General features: G+C 38.5%; 1 protein-coding gene across 6 annotated transcripts in view; it reads right to left on the reverse strand.

Moving 5' to 3' along the window:
• kazna (kazrin, periplakin interacting protein a) overlaps nt 1-14,644 on the reverse strand; it is a 121,949-nt gene that overhangs the window by 102,310 nt on the left and 4,995 nt on the right. The window contains exon 1 of one of the 6 annotated variants that reach the window (XM_079239539.1): nt 9,545-9,679. The exons of the other annotated variants lie outside the window; for them this stretch is intronic. The gene's annotated coding sequence lies outside the window, so the exon portion shown is untranslated. Of the gene's footprint in view, nt 1-9,544; nt 9,680-14,644 lie in introns of those variants that run through there. 6 annotated transcript variants of the gene reach the window in all.

Here is a 14,644-nt window from a genome sequence, read left to right on the forward strand (position 1 = left end):
ATTAGCTTATTTGAATATTGAACTTTCAGTTCTCACAAAGCTGTTAAAAACCATGTTTTGATCAATTTTCTTCATAGAAAATAGACCACACTCTGAACATGTGTTTTGAGGAGTCAAAAAATCTAGGTAAAGGCATCTGCTAATGCCAACTTTGATAATGTTTATACAGTACTTCTATTTCCTAAATAATAATAACAAAAAACAAAAACAATCACAAACACCCAACCAATCTAAATGCACTCAAACGGAGTAAAGATGATGAAGGATACGAACATGGACAACCACTCAACCACTGGCACAAACCTACTACAAGAAGTAAGCTAGACTAATGGAGCAGAAAATAGAAGAATCGTGAGCCTCTTATCTTTCTGCTAATCACAATCAGAACACCAAAACCTAAAGGGGATAAATGAGAGGAAAGAGATGGAGTGAAATGAAAGGGGAGCAGAAAAAAGCTTGAGGGTCCTCATAATCTTCATCGTTTCCAATCACAGCCAAGACTCCATCTCACTGCTATCAGCATTCCTAAATACTTCCCATCATTGGCTAGCTAGCTCATTCACTATTGCTGTCATTCTCCTGGGTGCCTATCTATCTGTAATTCAGTCAGACAGCTCAATTTAGTGTGCCCAGGCTTACAGGGGCTAACATTCCTCCCACCCCCCTTTGCCCACCACAGTGCTGGACTCCACTTTGGTTTGGATCTATTTATGTTCTGTTGTCTCTCCTCTCATCAGATCTTCTCAGTTCTCTCAGTGCATTTAAGCAGCATGCATGCTGCCATGCTTGAATGTCTTACGCGTAGCTGAGTTTCTGTGAAAGAGAAACTATTATGTGCAACAACAGAAACCAACTAAACCTTTCCTGCATATCTGCTGTCCTTTCAAATTTTAGAGCTGATAACATCTTAAGAGGTTGTGTAGACTTATGCTGAGTTCATGTTGAGGCATGTGTGCATAAACTTTGATGGTATAATCATGTGGCTATGATATCAGTGGCACTGGACTGGAGGCAAACACTCAGAGTGACTTTAATCCTTGAGCAACACTCTGATCTTGGGCTGCAAAGCAAAGACCCCATCTGCCTTAAAGACTTTAGAGAAACAAATAAAATTATGCCAGTGAAGAGCTGATTAACATTAATGTTACAACTTGTCATCTTAAGGCTGCATCCTTTTTTTTGTTCTTTCAGTTTGTTGATTAAGATACTGGAGATACAAAAATATATACAGTATATTATATTAATGGTTAAATTACATCTCATAAATATGTCTGTATTCCAGGAATAAAAATGGTGCACAAAATGGTAATTTAAAGTGTCAGGTTAATAAAAGCAGCAGAACCAAGCTTTTTATTCATTAATTCATTTCCCAAACAGCTTTGTCCAATTCAGGGTCTCAGGAAAGCTGGAGCCTATCCCACTGATTAGCAGGCAAGAGGCAGTGCATACCTGCACAGATCACCAATCCATCGCAGCAGGACTAAGCTATAGCCATCTAATCACTCCCCTATGTAACAGTAAGTGAGAGGAGCAGCTCGAATAACCAAAAACTACCGCAACCACAAGTTGTACATGTTGTCATACTTTGAAGCAAAGAAAATATCTAGCCTAAACCATTTCCGCAGCATGCTCACCATTCAGTTTTATCTCTTATAGCCAGGGGCCTTTTGTTACTAAGCCTGCACATATACCTGCTTTCAGAGCAGCTCAATATCTCTGCACTGACCAGCATGGGCTGGGCTGCAGGTAGAGCTAAAAAGCATTGACATTTATCTGAAAAAGTTAAAATAAGCTTTGTGTTTTTCCAACGGCAGCAAAGCAAGATTCTGAATGTGACCAAATTAACTGTATTTTCTTCCACAACAAACTGGTAGTGAAGTTTGTGTGAAAGTCAGGTCTTTGTGATAATTTAGATCAAATAATCTCTTAAAGCATCTTTTGACCAGATTTCAATACTTAAATGCATCTGTTCCTCAAGTTGCCCACTTAGGATCAAATACAGCCTGGAGATTTGCCTGGTGTGAAGACACTGATATTACGAACTGTTTACAGGACGGGTGCCATATTTAAAATGTATCTGATACTCCAACTAAGGTTTAATATTTTGTGCAGAAAAGTCTTGGAAAAATATTTTCTAAAGAGCAATAGCTTGACTGAGTCTTTGGCTTCATCTTGCAACTTGGTTGAAATGGTTTAACCCATAAAAACCCAGCATATGATACGTACAGTTTCTGACACATTTGGCATCACTTCAAAGACACACTACAGAACTTTATCCATTTTCCCCATCACGCGCCGCCTATCGACGGTTAGTTCAGCTGAGTGTGCATCCATCTTGCATCCCACTGGACCTGTTAGCTCTCTCCAGCCAGCAAAAGACAATCATACAATGACTCGTGTTTTGTCCCTTTTATTATTTTAATCTTCTTGTGTTTCTTTGCTGAATCAGCAGCATTGCGAGTTCACAACAGCCAGTTACTTAATATATCATGAAGTGAAACTCTGCTGCAACGTCACATTGCTTCCCAGATATAAATGTTGTTTAGTGCAGTTTCTCAGTCTCGGGACACTGCTGGGTGGTAGCGGCTCCAGAAATGCACATGATCGATGTCACTGTGTCTAAGTACAATTCTGAGACATGGAATTTAAAGGTTGGAAAGTTACGTAATATTTCTTTGCTCAGAAGCCTATATAAGTGTTGTGGAATTTATCCGATGAGAAATAAATCTATAAATCAACTGTTTTCTGTTCAATTTATTGACCATGTACAGATGTTGCGGGCGAGAGGTCTCGAGAGCTCTCCCCTGCTCAGAGTGCTACAGTGTTCTTTAGGCATACACAAACAACCTTTGCCTGGCAGCACTAGTCAAAACAGCTGCTAGCTTGGAGATAACAACAGTCAAAGCTGAAGCAGGCCTTGAACAGAACACTTAGTTTTATGCATAAATCTACTAAAGCAAGCTTACTGAACTACTCTAACTATGCAGAATACATATCTTGTACTACTTAAAAGAAACTTAATGAGTAACATATTAAAACTACACGATACGCACAATTCCACCACAATAAGACAATATGATTTTTTTCTTCTGCCACTTAATGGACATCAAAAAGCTGAAGATTATACAATAACATATCACATATCACGCTGTAATAAATGGTAAACAGCCTTTGAAAATATAGGCACTTTTTTAACTGACATTTTGTTAAAGCAAATAATAAAGACTTCCTACATTTAAAAAACTGGACTTATAATTGTTTTAGGAGTTGGATCTTGATGGGTTAAAGCAAGGCAAACCAAGAAAACATGTTCTACTTTGCAAAATCTTTACTCTGTTATACCCTTTAAACCACAGACCTGGACACATGTACTCAAGAGCAAGAAGTCTAAGTGGCTTGCAATCAGTGAACCAATGGTGCACATTGGTATAACGATGTGGGGCAGAAGCCTGTAGGTATTTTTCAACAAAAGCAGCAGTCCAATATCTGTGTACTGGCTCTATTGTAAGTGAATTTTGAGGGAAGGCCCATTTATCTGCAGGCTAGCATGTTTCTTCTGACAAAAGATCGATTGAGTGTCATGTGATAGACTTTATTCCACCTGAAAAGCCATTCAGACTGCCATCAACAGCTGTCTTTTCTTCTATCTACTCAAGACATATATACAAAAAGAAAACACAGATTAAGCTCCAAAGCTGTGACATTAAAGGTTGAGTATTCTTGGCAATCCATCAGTGTATTTGGAAGCATCTAAATAGAGTTCAAGTGAAGGGTCTGATTACATACTTTGAGCAGCAGAGCCAAGATCCTTTTTAGTGATCTAAAGGATTTAAAAGCAAATATAAACAGCTTATTTTGATCCAAAAGCATGCAAAAGACTAGCCTTAACAAGATGATAAAATGAGACTCTGTAATGGCAAATACAAACACAAATACAAACACACACCTTCAGTATGACATGATGTGCAGGCTAATCGCATTTTTTTTTTTGTGATAGTCATTTCTGACAACTAAATAACTCCTATTTAAAAAGATAGAACAACCTTTAAGGTATCAGGACACCAATTAACATCTTATTGACATTATGAATACTGGTGGACAAGTAAAACAATGCAAAACTAAATCTAAAACTGTCCTCTGTAATGTAATAGTTCCAAATCTGCTTTACTGCATGACTGCAGCCAAGAATGCCTGCACCACAGACTAACAGGGAGCACACATTTGATGAAGCTACACTTCTACTACAGCTTCTACAGCTTCTACTGAAATAGATACAATAAGAAAATTTCAGTGAACTCGAAAAGCTCGAGGGAGATCAAAGTGCGACTTCCACACACTAAACTACTATATAGTTTCTGGAAGTTACAGTATTCAACCTTTCAGTTTTGCATATATATCATGTGTAACCCTAAGAGTGAGTGAGACAACAAACTAATCTGACGCATGACTTTAACAGCTCCAAATCAGAGATTAAATCCTCAAAAGCATTGCCTAGATGTCTCAAATTGCAGTTCTATCTTACATGTTTCAAATTCAATAACATGCTTCAGAAACATGCTAAGTCGTAAAAAACTGTCATCATTTACAAAGAAAAAGAAAGAGGTCCTGGTAGCAGTTCAATCCTGCTGCTTCATATTTATTGTTTAGAAATCAGAGCAGTCCAAATCTTGGAAAGTCTGGTATTAGAATATCTCCTAAAATCTAATATGCGGTCCAAATATTTAAATTATTTTATAAAGAAAACATTACTCTCTAATTACTATCAGCTTTAAGTCATGTACTATGTTCCAGGTTCATTCTGTTTAATTAACAGTAAGAAACAGTAAGAAAAAAAATTCCATCTAGCTTCATCATATCCACTCCTGAAGGATATGTACTCCTATAAAAAGGTAAAATGTGCTGGAAAATATGATGAAAATTGTAATTATCTCTTCTCATCAGGCTTACAGTTCAATTGACAAATATCAAAACAGAAGGCAAGCAATTTTCAATAATCAGCCAAGCTATGAAGATGAAACATTGGTGACACAAGAGCTGACTGGCTGATTTTTTTTTTCAGTTTTCCTAACCATCTACCCGGTACCTGTTGAACTGTGGCATCAGATTCCAGTAAATATCATGATCTTGTATATTCTGAAAGTGACAACTTTAGTATCATAAGGTCTGTATCAGAAATCAATTCTCCCCACACAGCCAAGCAAATCAATTAATGACCACAGAGCATCCCAACACATGGATCACTCACTCCACAGAGCAAATAATCCAGCAAGGCACAATACACAGCTTTGTGTCTGTGTGTGTCTGTGTGTGTGTGTGTGTCAGAGAGCAAGACTGCATGTACATGCACATCTATACAAACAACAATGGACCTTAGAATAGGGTCTCAAACCCCCAGATTCATTTTCCCCTAACCATAAATGTGCTATCTTAAAGTCTTATTACTCTCTAAATCCCACTAACACGTTCAACATCATGCTTTAATCCTTTTCTTTGTAAAACTGGAATCATCTGAAATCCTGCAAGATAACAAGTGGCGTGTGGCCACTTCTGTAATTCTACAAAATGCTATTATTTAAGTGTCACACTGCATCATGTGGACTTCAGACAGCCAGACAGATTGTAAATTATTTTTTTAATTATTATTATTAAAGAAAAAAAGAAGCCTTTTTCACAGGACACTTGTTTTTAACAAGTATCTAAAGATATATAAAGTATGCTTTCCTGACAGATCAGAAAGTGATGAGCTGTCAAACCAACGGCCTCCCTTGCCAGAAGATTACAACCTTAAAGGTGGGGAGTGACAGACATGGGGAGAAATGAAAATCTTGCTCTCCCTCAACTTCATTGTGAACTTTGGGTGAACTTGCCATGTTTGGATGAGAGGCAAAAGACAAAGCCTCGTCAAAGCAGAGATGAAATGTCATCACTACCTGTACACTGACAGAGGTGCCAGTAGTACCTATCACTTCATTATGTCTCAGATCAGAAAATATTTCTAAAATGCAAACTGGGTGAGTTGTAACTTTTTGAAAATGCAGGATTTTTTACTTATCTCCTTGCAAAATTACATTTTTAATGATAATGTAATCAGCATGCATGTTTTGTCATTTCTGCTTTAAAATGAGGGACAGTTAGACTGAAATTTTTCTGTAAAATTTAGACAAAATATAATCCTCATGTGGAGGTTACATAAACTTGATTAACTTCTCAACTAAAATCTTTTGAATACAACCCCGAAGGTTCAAGTGTGGTGAGGCAGTGCAGTGCAGTTCTGTTGGAATACTGCAGAGCATTCACTGGTCTGACAGACCCATAATCTGCACTTCCTTGTTCTATGAAAATGTTTGAAAGTCTGCCAAACAATTAACAACCATAATTGCAGCTATCTCATTTGTGTGTACAGGTTATTGAATGTGAGGAATGCATGACCATATTATTGACTGCATTTTTGGAGTAACAGATCAGTTGTTGTTTTTGCACTGATTGGAGGTGAGCTTTGAAGCACTTTGTTTATGAGTTGCACATGCCACAAAGGTTAAACAAGTGATTCAGTGATTCTGAACACTGAGAGGCTACTGTATACGTCAGAAAACAGAAAAATGGAAAGTTGTTGCTGACAAACAAACATACAAACTAATAGACAAACAGACAAACAGATAAATGCTGGCAAAAACACACCCTCCTTGGCAGAGGTAAAAATGCCACAAACATCTTACAGGTCTGTCGTTGTGCTTTCAGGCTCTCTGATACTATTTGCAATATCTTCGCGTCTTGTGGCTCATTTTGAAATTTGATTTTCATAAATTAAACAGTCATTAAGGCAAACATTACTTCTCAATTTGGTAATGTCTATTTAAAAGTGAAATGATGAAAACACATAGAGTGTATATAAAATGATGGATGTAGCCTCCATGTCATCACCCATAGGTTTCTGAAGAGCTGAATTGAAGCTCAGTGGGTGGTTCCTACCGTCGCCATTTTGGCAGTGTCATGCGTGTCATCTCGCCCAGAAAATACAAATATGGGCAAAGAGGTGGAGCTGAGAGGAGAGCCGTGAGTGTCATGGTGGATGATTGACATCGCGCGAACTCCGAGCTGCCTGTAGCTAAACGCTAACCGAGTTAACCCAGAGATAACAGGAGCTAACCAGCTAACGGAGGTAAGCGGGCTAAAGCGAAGTCACACTGTTAATTAGCTAAAAACCACAGTTGTTCTACGTTCTTCTTACTTGAAGCGGATGATCGGGTACCTGTCCATCAAACAGACACGCCCCTAAATATGCTGAACTTTGAGATTAAATTACTTTTAAACGAACGAGTTAGAAAAAAATTCACTCCCCCCACAGTTGTCATGAAGTTAAACCTGACCTATAAACCTAAAATGGATTTTTGAACCAGGCAATAAACATGTTTATTTGTGCCATGAAGTTGGTCTTTTTAACACAGGAGTCTATGTGGATTCTCTCTTTTTTGCAGACAGCCCCTAGCGGATGGAAGGGGAACTGCAATTTTATGCACTTCCACATAGGCTTCACTTTTAACCACCGGAGGCTCCGTCCATCTTTCATATACAGTCGATGTGAAAACAAGAAAAACTCGAGCTAAATGAGACAATGACAGATGTATGAAATACATCACAGAGCTCAAACAACATAATAAATAAAAGTAATATTTAGCCCGATAAAGGAAAAAGGATCGCAAAAAATGTTTTTGGATGACATCTTTGATACCATCAGACAAATTGGGAAGTTCTGACTCTTGCCCCATTTCTTCCTGACTATTAATGAGGCATCTTCATCACTTTCTGGAGATAATGACTCAGCGGACCTAAAACAGGCAGGAGAACGAACACAACACTTTCTAATGATTTTGGGAAGACATCACATCCTCAGTTTAGAGGTCATGTGGTTTGGGTAAGGGTTCATGTGGACTCAGAGTCAAATTATGCTTTCAAATGGACTGACCCTAAGCTAACACCCCCGCTTGCATGTATATTGATACACTCCCCAGATACAGTTCAGATAACCCAGATAATATACCTGCATTATAGCTTATTTAACAATGAAGAGAAACTAAACTAAAATCCAAAATGTAATGTATGGACTGTACAGTGTCCTTACTACTAGAAGTTCAGCTGATTATTTATTCAGATCAATAAAGTGAAAGACAATAATGGGACAGATCGCTAAGTAGAGTAAGTCAAATATAGATTTCTGACTGCTTGTGAGGCGAGTGAGACTCACAGTCCATCTGGTTCATTTTGCCTGTCTAGCTAGTGACACCAATCAAATGAAGTCATGGCTATTTTACTGAAGCTTGAAAGAAAAGGTCATTTTAGATCAGCAATAAAAATTTAGAGGGAAAATTGTCACCAATGATATGTTATGCATGCACCAATCAGAAAAATTAGGAATCCTACAGTAATTTCATCTGGGTTTTTCAATGTCAAAATCCTGTTCAGACATAATTTAAATACAAAACATAGCGATAATACATTGTCATCAAAAAGACATACTTCAGTTGCAAAACCGTGTGGAAAATACAGCAGGGCTGAGGGAATTTTCAAACATGAATGCTGCAGCAGGTTAAATATAATTTTCAGCTCATTTTTATATGCGATAATAAAAACAAAAAAGCAAGAAAACTATGTTATATTACTTGTAGAACAAATGTTTCCCTAAACGGGTATTGTGTACTGCAAAAATAGCACTGTATGCAATTTTGCATGTTTATTAAACAGTGGAGCGTTGCCAGATAATTATACACACAGACATAATTTGTGCTCTGTGTGTGTGTGTGTGTGTGTGTGTGTGTGTGGTCATATCTTTCTGTTTATCAACATTTGCTATTCTTTAGCATGATGCTTATGGTAATACACACATCTGCTCTCCCCCACTCTGTCCGCCCCATTCACTGCGCCAGTCCTCTTCATATGTCAGCCTCACACCAGCGTGGCTCATCCAATCCACTGGAAGCTTTGTCCAATTTGTCATGGTTGGCACACACATGGCTCAAGATGCCTCTTTCTCTTTCCCCCATCCCACACGCCCCGTCCCTCCTCCATCACGCAGTTCTGAGACAGCCCAGTCTGTGCCAGCAGGCGTTATGATACCTGATGGTTCGGCCCACCTGCCACCGCTGTGACATGCAGGCTTGCCTGGTCTGCTGCTCCGATCCAGCAGGCAACCAGCTGGCTGGACAGCCTGCATGCTGATAGATAGACAATAGGAGGCTGGATGATCAGTTATATTAACAACAGCCACACAGGACTAATGGGCCAGAACAAAAACAGACGCAGCATTGTGACTGTTGATATGATTGTTACAAACAAAAACACAACAAATACAACAAACTAATCTTTCAATTTAACTTATTTCAAATTTGAAGGATTGCTTAGACTATAAGGAAACTGTGAACTGGGTTTTGTTTAAGCAGCAATTAGAAAACTAAAACACTAAAAACTCAGGTCCACACACAACAAAATAACTTATGAAACCTTGCACTGCACAGCATAAAGTATGATGATGTAATGCATCTGCACTGACCTGTAGTTCGCTTTCTCTGGAAATGCTCTCAGCTGCACTTTTGGTCTAAACAAGAGTGTCTAATATGATCAAAGCTTTAAAAAGAGCAAAATAAAAGCCCTGTATTAACAGAAACTACATTCAGACTAATTTTAGTGTACTTTAATAATGAGCTTTACAAACTTTATCAAGTATTAAAGGCTCCAATCTAGGCAGCGTGTCAAGTACAAATGTGGGAGGTAAATGGGAGTGTTTAATATCCAGAAAGCTACCACAGTGTCAGCTGTGCTTGAGTGCCTCTTCACTCCCACTGATCCTTGTCTGTAAACATTAAACGTCATTGCTTTGGGCCAAGAACATAGCATCCTGTGCTCTTTTTTTTTTTCATGAGCGACGTCGCAATTTCAGAGCAATGCCTCACCAACACTGAAACACACTCAGAGCTCCCTTGACCGGTCCTTCTGAGCCAGTGGAAGCCGTTTGACACATGAGTAGAGGCTTTACAGAATCACTGATCCGAGATCCTACTCTATTTGTCAGCTCCTAATCGGTTGCAGTGGGAGAAAAGCTGACCCAAGACCAGTTGATATGTCTGAAATTGCTCCTGGCAAGGCAAGGCAATGACTGATTTAGAACTGTGCAGTAATTTTATTTGGCCACACCTGCATCCTAAAATAGTCTAATCGTCTGGGGTTGGGCATCATGTATCCTTTTACAGGGATGTAAAATTAACACCTAGTTGTAGATACAGTTGGAAGACCTTTTTTTATACGGTACCACACACATCACAAGACACAGGAAATATATGCTGGGAAAACTGATCTCGTTTTATTCTACTACCAAGGCTTCATGCATGCAAGAGGAACAGAGGCTATGTCTTGTCATCACTGCTGCTCCCAGTTCCAATCATTTAACTGCACCTAACGGTGAGTAATTGCAGATAAAATCTTAGGAAACACAGCAAAGCCCCATCCCCCTCCTTCACTCCAAGTCCCCGTCAAATCATATCATTCAGCAGCCACTGGGGTGGGAATGGGGGGGGGCGGCTCATTGACTGGTGGACACACACTTCCCTCATCTCCCATCTCAGCCTATTATGAGCCATTCTCTAGGGTTACAGAGTGGACCAATGAGCTTGCAGATTTCTAAACCCGAGCTCCATCTACGTAATTTGCCCACATTCAGCCACTTTTATGCAATTTTTCTTTTTTTTTTTTTTATCTCAGGATTATTGTATTAGCAGCAGCAACACAGTTCCGATTGAACCAGCGTGTACTAATGTTGGAGCCGGGCCCTGTTTCACATATGTAATGACTATGCCTTAGTATTGATTTAAAGGAAATTGCAGTGGATGCAGTATAAAAACAATGGTGCCCACCACCCACCATTACCCACTAATGAAGCCCTCCATCAAATTAATGAGAGTTTTAATCAGTGTTCACAGTAGGATGTCCATATGAAGCACAACCTACATCACTGACCACAAGGAGATAGAGAATATTCAAACTTCACCTTCAAATGTGAGAAAAGCAACATTTATGATATTCTTTTCCCTTTTTTCTCACCTGAGACCTTCACCATTTTACAAAACCAAGTCCAACAACTGCACTTCATGGCATTTGAATATGTGCAAAGTCATAGATTGCACTTGCTGGAACCATCTGCCACTGTGTGAAAGTGCATGTTAGCATTACTCCTCAGGACAGGCGGCCTGAAGGACAAAGGACAACACAAATTTACATACTCCAGAGCCATTCAGACTCATTAACGCAGGCTGACCAACACAAGATATTAAATATATATCATGAGCGTGACTTACCCAAATAAAGTGAAGGATGCAAATTATTAACTCAAGAATAAAAAACATCTGATTGTAGCAATCAGTGTTACATAGAAATGTGAAGAAAAAACTGCTGTTGGTGTGTCAAAGACGGTATCTGATGACTCTACACCCATGTTCAATAACTTTTGACAAGATTACAGAGAGTTGTGTGAAACAGCATTGTAAAGAACTCATCAGGAATAAGGCGAGAACACATGTAGGACACACTCGTCATACATCTTAAATGTACACCACATGATAATTACTCAGTCAATGAATAATGAATGACTTTAAAGCCTACGGCTCATCTCTAACATCACTTGTCACTGACAGGCTTTATAGACAGGTAATTACCACCATCAGCCACATGTTTGAGTTTCAGTCTTAATAATTACACCAGATGAGTCATTGAACTTGAAATACAACTTCCACCAGGTTGAAAATCCTCATATACATGGGATTCATGAGGAAGTTTGCTGATACCTGAAGAGGTGCTAAATAATGTTCACCAAGACATTTGTGAAGTCTCAAATTTCTGTAGCAGTTCTGAGGTCTGTTCTGATGAGTCACCATTTTTTTAAGGGGCTCCATAAAATACTGTATAATGCACCATAAACAAGAAATCTGAGAAAGCCTATCATTTTTCCACACACAAGTCATTAAATTTCTCCTCAACATAGACTGAGAGGGATGCAAAAGTCAGCTCCATTGACAAAAACGCTAATGAGATTTGGTGCCATTTTCACAGTTTGGGATAATTTGTTACAGTCATTTATGACTGTATTATCACATTATAGCTTCCTTCCTCTTATTTTTTTCTTTTTTCTTTTTGTTTTTCCTACTGACAGAGCAGGCACTTTCCACCAATGCCTATATGATTCAAAGCAGCTTTATTTTTACACATCTTTACTCAATCAATAAAAAAAAAAGTAGTCTGAAATGGTACAAAGGACATGTTGCAAAATGTAATTTTCCAGACCCTGTCAGACAAGACAAAAAACAGATAGCATGCAATTCAACCTGTAAACCATGTGAGGACGTTCTTCACTTACATCGCTGCAGAGAGTTTTGACAGGTTTTCAAACTGACCATGAGGAAAGGCAACGGTGAAAATGCCATTCCTGCCCAAGGTCTTGATGCAGCATCAAGACTTCAACACAAACAATAAAGCTTGATTTCAGCAGATACTGAGCTGTGTTTTTATAAGACTACATCAAGTTTGACTGCACGCTCAAAGCAAACATTTTAAAAGCAGAGCCATCTCAACTCTGTAAAACTACACTCACATGAAAGCCTTCAAGTCATTTTCCAAGCAAGCATGGACACCACCGATGAAAATGTCTTTTTCTGTAAACGGAAGAATCGCCAAACCTCAAACCTTGTACAATAATTAGCCTTCCATGTATTACTCTAAAACAAGTTCAAACTACAATATTGTATCACTTTGGAGTTGCTGTGTTATGCTGAGCAGTAATTTTATGGTGCAGTTGGTTCACAATGCATGAGTGCAGCAGGGGGTCACGCTCCACAAGTTTTCCCTAGATTTAACTCCAACTTGTCTGACAGATCTTTATCAAGCAGCTCCAGCTGTCATGCAGACATATCTCTCTCCCTCCTGTTGTTAACGTTACAGTATGATACAAGCAGCTCCTGGTGATTCAATCTGTTTTGCTCACTTGGTAGTTGAAGAGAAAGTGGCAGTTTTACCCCACAGCAGCTTTCAAGTCTGTCATGATAATGCACACAGAAAACATCAGAGTCATGAGTGCTCTCAGTGAGGTTTAACCCAATTCTGCTCAGTTCCCTCAGCTAAAGTTTTCATCATAACCTCCGTATGACTGGGGCGATGGTGCCATTAGTAGCTGTAGCTCCTCACTCATTAACTCCTTGACATTAACACATGGCAATTGATGAATGCCAATCAAACTCAGATATGAACCCTCAAATCTGTGACCTCCACAATTTCTCATCAACATTTTTTTTTTTTTTTTTTTTTTTTTTTTTTTAATGGTAACTCAGCATAGAGCTAATGCAAAAACAAACAGGAGACTACTGAAAAACAAGGCTGAAGTGTTTTAGGTATTTTTCCCAGTTTGCAGTCTCATTAAAGAACAGCATTCAATAGCAGTCTATCCATTTTCTACATCTGGCGGGGACCGTTCTCTAGTATATCACAGAACTATTGTTGAGACAAGCTACTATGCACATTTTTACCTTCAGTTAAAGTAACATATTAACATATATTTTTCTGCACTCATTGAGGGTATCTGTTAAAACCCAAAAGTACACATATAGCCCCTGCCCATTACCAAACCTAAAACCTTACTGGTGAGATGGCAGTACTAACTGCAACACCAAACCACAAAGGGTGCATTAACACCACCCATTCATAGTCAAATCCAAGTTTGTTTTTTTGTTTTGTTCTGTTATTTTCAGGAAGTTTTGTTCACTGGGGTATGTGTGACCACGCAAATAAACTCTGATGCAGCTCACAGTGAAAGCTGGCTCCCTCAACAAACAAGGGTCTTTGGCCCAAAGAAATGGTTGGCTATCAAACATGGAAGACCACAAGAAAAGTTCTAATACAAAGCCAACACAAAAACACAAGGATTGATTATTTGATTGATTGATGGATGATTCTTTATTTTGAACAAAAACAACAAAAATTAATTAACAGGTTAAAAAAACAAATGTAAGTTAGTAGAGTCTGTCAGTATGAAGCAACTTATGTATTCCTGTTCACACATATTTTTATACATACACATATCCATACCAACACATACTCACTGAGACATAGCAAATACACATATACCTGTATATGTAGTCATACACCTATTCATATGTTTGTACTCACTAACTCACCCGTATAATTTACAGGACATGCACATACATACATGCATCCATAAACACACACACATATATGTAAACTACACATGTCCATATACTGATATATACCTACACATACACAATTATTTACAAGCATATGTACGCATTTAAATGTATTGATAATTGCAATTTTAGTATTTCATGATGCAGCACCATCTCTGGCAAGGGCAGGAGTCAGTTATACTAAATGTTTGATTCATTTCATAGGTTCAATGTGAAAGCGAAGCCAGGCGACGAGATGTTTTATCCCCAATTGTCCACAACCGTAGAGTCTACCTGACTTTTCTAGTGGAAACTACTGGCAAACACATAGAACTGTCCAAATGAAATATTGTACAATAAATTAACCAGCTTATTTTAATTCAAAAGACTTTCAGGGAAATTCAGAAGAAATTGTAATGCACAATTGTGCC

Source organism: Telmatherina bonti (assembly GCF_933228915.1).
Source record: "Telmatherina bonti genome assembly, chromosome: 4".
Taxonomy (NCBI): Eukaryota; Metazoa; Chordata; class Actinopteri; order Atheriniformes; family Telmatherinidae; genus Telmatherina; species Telmatherina bonti.